General features: G+C 48.1%; 1 pseudogene; it reads left to right on the top strand.

Annotated features, from left to right (window-relative positions):
- Positions 1-518: 518 nt before the first annotated feature.
- LOC103694571 (uncharacterized) lies at positions 519-8589 on the top strand (annotated as a pseudogene).
- The last annotated feature ends 863 nt before the right edge of the window (positions 8590-9452 follow it).

Below are 9452 nucleotides of genomic sequence, written 5' to 3'. Positions count from 1 at the left end.
GTGCCCCTTTAGCATGCAAAGTACTCCTTTGTAGATCAGACACATCTATCTGTTTATCAGGGTCTCTCTCTCCAGCACACAAAACTACATCATATATGACTTCTGTTGAAGGATTAAAAATTTAATAAAAAGCCGCCTAGCTACCCAAAAAGAAGAAGTAGGGGTCTAGCTACTCAAAAAGAAGAAGTAGAGTCTGTGAGAACATGAACTTTTCACCCCTCCCTTGCTGTACAATGGTTCCCGGAACATTCTTGCATGAAAAGTTTCCTGGAACAGCCACAATGACCCATAGCCTCCGGCCACAATGTTCCAATGGCCCTGTAAAATGTCACTACCCCCTAATCACAATGTCACAAAGTCCTGGGTGTGTTGCCTAGTGTTACACATGACTAGCATATGACCTAACTGTATAGGCAGTCTATGGTTTTGGAATTTCCCTCCTCCCTCCCTCCTGATCCCCCTGGTTTGTGGTTTTTTTCCTTTATAAGCTCTGTGGAAATTCAGGTCGGGGTCGAACTCCTCTACTCCCTGTGTGGTGTATGAGTCTCGACCCCAGCATGCTGGCCTGAGCTCTCGTTTCATCTCGCTTACAATAAAGCTTCCTCGTGTGATTGCAGCAAGTTGGTGTCTGTGTCCTACTGGGTGCGCGTCTTTCCCGAGACTTGAGTGGGGGGCTCCCTTCGGGGGTCTTTCTTTTGGGGGCTCGTCCGGGATCTGCGCGACCACCCAGGGGTCCTAGACCCACTTGGAGGTAAGATTCTCTGTTTTATCTCAGCGCTGTGTCTGTGTCCGTGTCTATGTTCTGTCTGGGAATTTGGTGCGATCGCTTTTCGGTTTTGCGGACGCTCAGTGAGACCGCGCTCCAGGAAGGAGTGCGGGGTGGATAGGGATAGACGTGTCCAGGTACCCACCGTCCGTTCGCCCTGGGAGACGTCCCAGGAGGACACAAGGGGGGACCAGGGACGCCTGGTGAACCCCATCTGATAGGTCCAGAGGAGACTTTACTCCTTGACGACCGGTTTGTTAGGCAAGGTCTGCAACCTGCCGATCAGTTTCAGTGCCTCTGGTCGACGTCGGTTTTGTTTTCTTTTTTCTCTTTTGTTTGTGCTCGTGTGTGTGGTGTGTGTTGTCGAGCTCGACATGGGACAGAAAGTAACGACTCCTTTGACTTTGACTCTGGATCACTGGACTGAAGTAAGGACTAGAGCTCACAATTTTTCAGTAGACGTTAAGAAGGGACCCTGGCAGACTTTTTGTTCATCCGAATGGCCAACCTTTAAGGTAGGATGGCCACCAGAGGGAGCCTTTAACCTGTCTCTTGTTCTCGCTGTTAAGCGCATTGTCTTTCAGGAAGTAGGAGGACATCCCGACCAGATCCCCTATATCATCGTCTGGCAGGACCTAGTCCAGGATCCCCCACCTTGGGTTAAGCCCTGGATCATGGGGTCTGGAGTGACAGTGGCAGTTGCTGCAGCTAAACCTAAGCAGACCCAACTGTCGGCAGACCCTTCGGAACCTCCAAAGATCTACCCTGAGATCGAGGACCCTTTGTGGACGGAGCCACAGCCTCCCCCTTATCCTCTGCCGCGACCATCTGCAACCCCGGCCCCGGCACCTGCCGAGAGGGATGGGGTGGGGGGGCCTGCGGCGGGGACACGGAGCCGGAGAGGCCGCAGCCCAGAAGGGGATTTCACTGTTGCCCTGCCCCTCCGTGTCTATGTTGGTGGCCCCCCGCCAGGCCCCGATGAACTTGTCCCTTTGCAGTACTGGCCTTTCTCTTCAGCTGATCTATACAACTGGAAAACTAATCACCCTTCTTTTTCAGAAAATCCCTCGGGCTTGACTGGGCTTCTTGAGTCCCTTATGTTTGCCCATCAGCCCACTTGGGATGATTGCCAGCAACTCCTGCAGGCCCTCTTCACCACAGAGGAGAAGGAGAGGATCCTGTTGGAAGCCAGAAAGAATGTCCCCGGACCAGATGGGACCCCCACTAATCTCCCCAATCTTATAGATGAAACCTTCCCCTTGACCTGCCCAGCCTGGGACTTCAACACTGCGGAAGGTAGGGAGCGTCTCACAGTATACCGCCGGACTCTAGTGGCGGGGCTCAAAGGGGCCGCTCGACGACCCACTAATTTGGCTAAGGTAAGAGAAGTTCTTCAGGGACCAGCAGAGCCGCCCTCTGTTTTCTTAGAGCGACTGATGGAGGCCTATAGGAGATATACACCGTTTGACCCCTCCTCGGAGGGACAGCAAGCGGCTGTAGCCATGGCTTTCATTGGGCAGTCTGCCTCAGACATTAAGAGAAAGCTGCAGAGGTTAGAGGGGCTCCAGGACTACACTTTGCGAGATCTAGTAAAAGAAGCAGAGAAGGTGTATCATAAGAGGGAAACAGAGGAAGAGAAACGAGAGAGAGAAAAGAAAGAGGCAGAGGAGAGAGAGAACCGGCGTGATCGCCGGCAGGAGAGGAACTTAACTAAGATTTTGGCCGCAGTAGTAGGTGACAAAAGGATAGAGAAGGGACAGTCAGGGTACCTGGGCAACGGAGCAAGAAGACCTCCGGGAGGAAAAAGACTGCAGCTCGAAAATGATCAATGTGCATACTGCAAAGAAAAAGGACATTGGGCCAGAAACTGTCCTAAAAAGAAACAAAGAGGACCCAACGTACTGGCCTTTGAAGAGAACTAGGGAAGTCGGGGCTCGACTCCCCTCCCCGAGCCTAGGGTAACTCTTTCTGTGGAGGGGACTCCTGTTGATTTCTTGGTAGACACAGGAGCAGAACATTCAGTTTTGACCAAGCCACTGGGACAATTGGGACAAAAGAAGACTATGGTAATGGGAGCCACTGGTAGTAAACTTTACCCCTGGACCACTAAACGAGTCTTAGATATAGGGAAAAGCCAAGTGACTCATTCTTTTCTTGTGATTCCTGAATGCCCCATGCCCCTACTGGGAAGAGACTTATTAACCAAACTTAAGGCTCAAGTACAGTTCACCTCAAAAGGGCCAAAAGTAACCTGGGAAGAGGCCCCTGTTGCATGTTTGGTTTTAAGTTTAGAAGAAGAATACCGCCTCCATGAGCAGAATCCCAAACAGTTACTAGCCCCCGAGTGGCTGTCTGCTTTTTCCAAAGTCTGGGCGGAGCAGACAGGGATGGGGTTAGCCAAGCAAGTACCGCCAATAGTAGTAGAATTAAAAGCCGATGCCTCTCCAGTCTCAGTCAAACAATACCCTATGAGTAGGGAAGCTAAAGAAGGCATCCGGCCACATATTCAGAGACTGCTACAACTAGGGATTCTAGTGCCTTGCCAATCCCCTTGGAACACTCCTCTCCTGCCTGTGCGCAAGCCTGGGACTAACGATTATCGACCAGTACAGGATTTAAGAGAAGTTAACAAAAGGGTGCAGGACATCCACCCTACGGTTCCAAATCCTTACAATTTACTAAGTTCCCTACCACCAGAGCGGACTTGGTACACTGTCTTAGACTTAAAGGATGCCTTTTTCTGCCTTCGATTGCATCCCAACAGCCAGCCACTATTTGCTTTTGAGTGGAGAGATCCAGAAGGAGGACACACTGGCCAGCTAACCTGGACAAGGCTGCCCCAAGGGTTCAAAAATTCCCCTACTCTCTTTGATGAGGCGCTCCATCGAGACCTTGCGCCTTTCAGGGCACAAAACCCCCAGATTTCTCTCTTGCAGTACGTAGACGACCTACTGCTTTCTGCTTCAACCCAGGAACTGTGTCGTGAGGGGACCAAAAGGCTCCTAAATGAATTGGGTGAGTTGGGGTACCAGGTGTCTGCTAAAAAAGCTCAGCTGTGTCGCACTGAGGTGACCTACCTAGGATACACTCTCAGAGAAGGAAAGCGGTGGCTCACCGAAGCTCGAAAGAAAACTGTGATGCAGATCCCGGCCCCCACCACTCCGCGACAAGTACGTGAGTTTCTGGGGACGGCGGGCTTTTGTAGACTCTGGATACCGGGGTTCGCAACACTGGCAGCCCCTTTGTACCCTCTTACAAAAGAAAAGGTCCCATTCACCTGGACCGAGGAGCACCAAAGAGCCTTTGAGGACATAAAAGCTGCACTACTGGCAGCCCCTGCTCTGGCCTTGCCAGATTTGACTAAGCCTTTCACCTTATATGTTGATGAACGGGCTGGAGTAGCCCGCGGGGTCTTAACTCAGGCTCTGGGGCCCTGGAAACGCCCGGTAGCCTACTTGTCAAAAAGGTTAGACCCGGTCGCCAGCGGATGGCCCTCCTGCCTAAAAGCCATTGCTGCCGTGGCCTTACTTGTTAAAGATGCTGACAAGCTCACCCTAGGTCAGCATGTGACTATCATTGCTCCCCATGCTCTGGAGAGTATCGTGCGGCAGCCCCCGGACCGGTGGATGACTAACGCCCGGATGACCCACTATCAGAGCCTGTTACTGAATGAACGAGTGACTTTCGCCCCACCTGCCATTCTTAATCCTGCTACTCTTCTCCCTGAGATGCATAACTCCACCCCAATACATCAATGTGTCGATATCTTGGCGGAAGAAACCGGAACAAGAAAGGACCTGACTGATCGACCATGGCCAGGTGTGCCTGCTTGGTATACAGATGGCAGCAGTTTTGTGGTGGAAGGAAAAAGGAGAGCGGGAGCGGCAGTGGTAGATGGAAAACAGGTAATCTGGGCAAGTAGTCTTCCAGAAGGAACTTCAGCTCAAAAAGCCGAACTTGTGGCTTTGACTCAGGCCTTGCGATTGGCAGAAGGTAAGGCCATTAACATTTATACCGACAGCCGGTATGCCTTTGCTACAGCCCATATACATGGAGCCATCTACAAGCAAAGGGGGCTACTCACTTCGGCGGGAAGAGACATCAAAAACAAAGAAGAGATTTTAGCCCTTTTAGAGGCAGTACATTTGCCAAAGAAGGTGGCCATTATTCACTGTCCAGGTCACCAAAAAGGAGAAGATCCTATAACAAAAGGGAACCAAATGGCGGACCTCGTGGCAAAACAGGTGGCCCAGCAGGTAACAATATTAGCAGAAAAGAGTCAGACTCCAGTAAAAACTCCAGTTACTGATGACTCTAACTACATTTATTCAGCCAATGATTTTAAAATATTAAAAAATATGGTTTACAGAAAACAAGCTCAAGAATTCAGCTTTGATGGGGTAGCGCGGACTATGGATGGGCGAGTGATCCTGCCAACACAAGAAGGAATAAGTTATGTTCAGAGACTGCACCAGTTGACTCATTTAGGGGCAGATAAACTAAAACAACTTGTCAAAGCTTCTAAATACCATGTGTTAAATTTAAATTCAACAATTAGGCAGGTGGTTGACTCTTGCCAGGCCTGTACACTTACTAACGCCGCTAAGCCCTATCAAGAACCTGGAAAAAGAAGACGAGGAGACCGACCAGGAGTCCACTGGGAAGTGGATTTTACTGAAATAAAGCCAGGAAAATATGGTAATAAATATCTATTAGTCTTTGTTGATACCTTTTCAGGATGGGTGGAGGCTTTCCCCACAAAATCCGAAACTGCTCAGGTGGTGGCCAAGAAGATTCTTGAAGAAATCTTACCCCGGTTTGGGGTACCCAAGGCTCTGGAAGTCATCAGAACACAGATCTGGGACCAGATAAAAGAAGCCTACGCACCGGGAACTTCAGAGGTGCCCCACAGGTTCCAGGTTGGAGATTCGGTCTTAGTCAGACGACATCGAGCTGGCACCTTGGAGCCTCGGTGGAAAGGACCATATCTGGTGTTGCTGACCACCCCCACGGCAGTAAAGGTGGATGGGATCGCTGCTTGGATACACACTTCCCACGTCAAGAAGACACCCAGCCAAAATGAAGACAACAACTGGATGGTGGCAACTACTGATAATCCTCTTAAGCTTCGCCTGTGCCGCAGAAGTGAAGAGCCAAGATGCAGGAATATGGCCAGGAAACATAGGAGCTGCGAATCCTCCAGCTAGGAAACCTGCGCCTCCGAAACCCACGCCTCCGAAACCAACGCCAGCGAAACCGGAAATCATCCAGACTGCTGCCGCCGCAAAAGCCGCCGCTACTACTGCTGTCGCTGCTACTGCTGATGCAAACCGAGACCACGCTACTACTCGTGTTCTCAACGCCAAGACCACCAGGCCTGACCGTGAGCACCCACCAGATGATTCAGTTAAGGCTGCTGCTCACTCAGGTCAGGTTTACCTACCAAATTACAACCCACATCAGCCTTTAATTCTAACCTGGCAGGTTCTTGGTCCTGCTCTGGATCAGGTTTTATTCACCACTTCCAAAATAGCACCACCAGGGACATGGTGGCCTGACCTAGCTTTCTGCCTCAAACAGATTATCCCCACTTCCATTCCCCCTAATCAAATAAGAAGCTATGGGTTTTACTGCTGCCCAGAGCATAATAAGCAGACTATATGTGGGGGGCCAGCCTCACATTATTGTGCTAAATGGAGTTGTGTTTCTTCCAATGACAGTGATTGGAAATGGGACAGCGAATATACTCATGACAGGGCTACCTTTTCTTTTGAAAACTCTGGGCCAGGGAGGTATGTCATAATGGAACCATATAAAAGGTTTGACTGTCGCTCTGCTGATTTAGATAGAATTCGGATCAAATTTACAGACACTGGTAAAAATTATGATACCCAAACATGGATGAGGGGCATGAGATGGGGGGTAGTTTTTAATGATTATAATAACAAGCCTGGATCATCAGTCATGGTTCGCTTAAGCCTCAGTAGCCCCCCAGCCCAACCTGTAGGTCCTAATGTCCTAGCTAAAGAACCTCCCTCCACTTCAAATACTCCCATACCCCCGGACACTGAAAATCGTCTGTTTAGCCTAATACAAGGGGCATTCCTGGTCCTGAATCGTACCAATCCTAACGTTACTCAGTCTTGTTGGTTGTGCTATGCCTCTAGCCCCCCATATTATGAAGGTATTGCTCAGACCAGGGGTTACAACAAAACAACAGACTCCTCTCAATGCCCCTGGGGGGAAAACAGAAAGTTAACTCTAACAGCAGTCTCAGGAAGTGGACTTTGTTTAGGCCAGGTACCTCATGATAAACAGCACCTTTGTAATCAAACGCAAACCGTCCAGCCTACGGAAGGTAATCAGTATCTAGTACCCCCCCTAGACACAGCATGGGCCTGCAACACTGGTCTCACTCCTTGTGTATCAACTTCTGTTTTCAATACTTCCAAAGATTACTGTATTTTGGTTCAACTCGTTCCTAGACTCCTATATCACGATGATAGCTCTTTTGTAGATGAGTTTGATCACCGAGGTCGTTGGAAGAGAGAGCCTATCACCTTGACCTTTGCAGTACTCATGGGACTGGGGATAGCGGCTGGAGTTGGTACGGGTGCCGCTGCATTAATTCAGACCCCCCAATATTATGAAGAATTACGGGCAGCTATGGATACTGACCTTAGATCCATAGAACAATCTATAACTAAACTAGAAGAGTCTTTAACCTCCCTATCTGAAGTGGTACTACAGAACAGAGGGGGACTAGATTTATTATTCCTCAAGGAAGGAGGACTCTGTGCTGCTCTAAAAGAAGAATGTTGTTTTTATGTTGATCATTCTGGAGTAATTAAGGATTCGATGGCTAAACTTAGAGAACGCTTAGATATACGGAAAAAAGAAAGAGAAGACAGACAGGGGTGGTTTGAAAGTTGGTTTAATAAGTCCCCATGGTTAACCACTCTCCTCTCTACTTTAGTTGGGCCCATTATAATCCTCATGCTTCTACTTACTTTCAGGCCATGTATACTCAATAGGCTGGTGACATTTATAAAAGAAAGAGTGAGTGCTGTTCAGGTACTGGTCCTGCGACAACAGTACCAAGAGTTACAATGGGATGAACAATGGCTCTAAGATTAGAGCCGATGAAAAAGAAGAAGTGGGGAATGAAGGATTAAAAATTTAATAAAAAGCCGCCTAGCTACCCAAAAAGAAGAAGTAGGGGTCTAGCTACTCAAAAAGAAGAAGTAGAGTCTGTGAGAACATGAACTTTTCACCCCTCCCTTGCTGTACAATGGTTCCCGGAACATTCTTGCATGAAAAGTTTCCTGGAACAGCCACAATGACCCATAGCCTCCGGCCACAATGTTCCAATGGCCTTGTAAAATGTCACTACCCCCTAATCACAATGTCACAAAGTCCTGGGTGTGTTGCCTAGTGTTACACATGACTAGCATATGACCTAACTGTATAGGCAGTCTATGGTTTTGGAATTTCCCTCCTCCCTCCCTCCTGATCCCCCTGGTTTGTGGTTTTTTTCCTTTATAAGCTCTGTGGAAATTCAGGTCGGGGTCGAACTCCTCTACTCCCTGTGTGGTGTATGAGTCTCGACCCCAGCATGCTGGCCTGAGCTCTCGTTTCATCTCGCTTACAATAAAGCTTCCTCGTGTGATTGCAGCAAGTTGGTGTCTGTGTCCTACTGGGTGCGCGTCTTTCCCGAGACTTGAGTGGGGGGCTCCCTTCGGGGGTCTTTCACTGTCACTGTGTGTGCTTGCGTGTGCACGTGCGTGCCAGTGTGCATGGGTTTGTCTTTTTCACTTCTCCTTCACACTATGATAAACCCAGTTGTTCTGTAAACTCTTCTCTCTGTAACATCGTTTGATAAAATAAGCATTTATACAAGTTCATGCACAGGAAGTCACATTCTGCTTCTCTTTTACCTATCTTTAAAGAATAAACAGTTTTATTCACAAAATTTTTGTATAAAAGCAGTACAGACAAAGCTATGTTTTCCAGGACCGGGTAAGAATCAGAAACAAAATGTACAAAGCACCAAGTTACATAGGCAAGCTAAGTGGACACTTAGCCTGCAGGTAACACTCCCCATATACAAAGTGATGCAAAATGGACTACTACAAAAGGTGAAGGGAAGGGGAAGTATAAGTGGCCATTTACCCATTAGCTCACCCGCCAGATTTTTAAGCTAAAGAATGGTTCAAAGTTACAAACTCTTACAAGCAAGCTTAAAACAGAATACAGCAACCCCTGCCATAGCTTCTTTAAGAAAGCTCAAGGAACCAGGCATAGGTTTGTCTATACCAAGTTTCATACCCAGAGCTTCAGTTAGCCTCTTCCAGTTTCATCACATTATTCTCCCACAGTGTTTCTCTCATACAAACTGTTCCCCGTAAGCTCTTGAATCGACTATGTAACCCTAAGGCATAGGTCGGAAGGAAAGAGCAGCCCATGGAGCTTCAATTGTGATATCTTACACACTAAGTAAATACAATACAGTGTATTACCTGATGTATTGAACTCTTTGAAACAAACTACTGTTCTACAGGACCGTAAAACCTTTGAGCTTTAATTGATTTTCAAACCATTTAGTGTTCACACTAACTAACTTACATGTATTGTTTCTGTAAATCAGTTAAAAGACTGTTCTCCAGAATTCAGTGGATTAGTTAGT

Source organism: Rattus norvegicus, chromosome Y, assembly GCF_036323735.1.
Source record: "Rattus norvegicus strain BN/NHsdMcwi chromosome Y, GRCr8, whole genome shotgun sequence".
Lineage (NCBI taxonomy): Eukaryota > Metazoa > Chordata > Mammalia > Rodentia > Muridae > Rattus > Rattus norvegicus.
The sequence above is the reverse complement of the archived record's forward strand: the minus strand, read 5'-3'. Positions and strand labels throughout refer to the sequence as shown.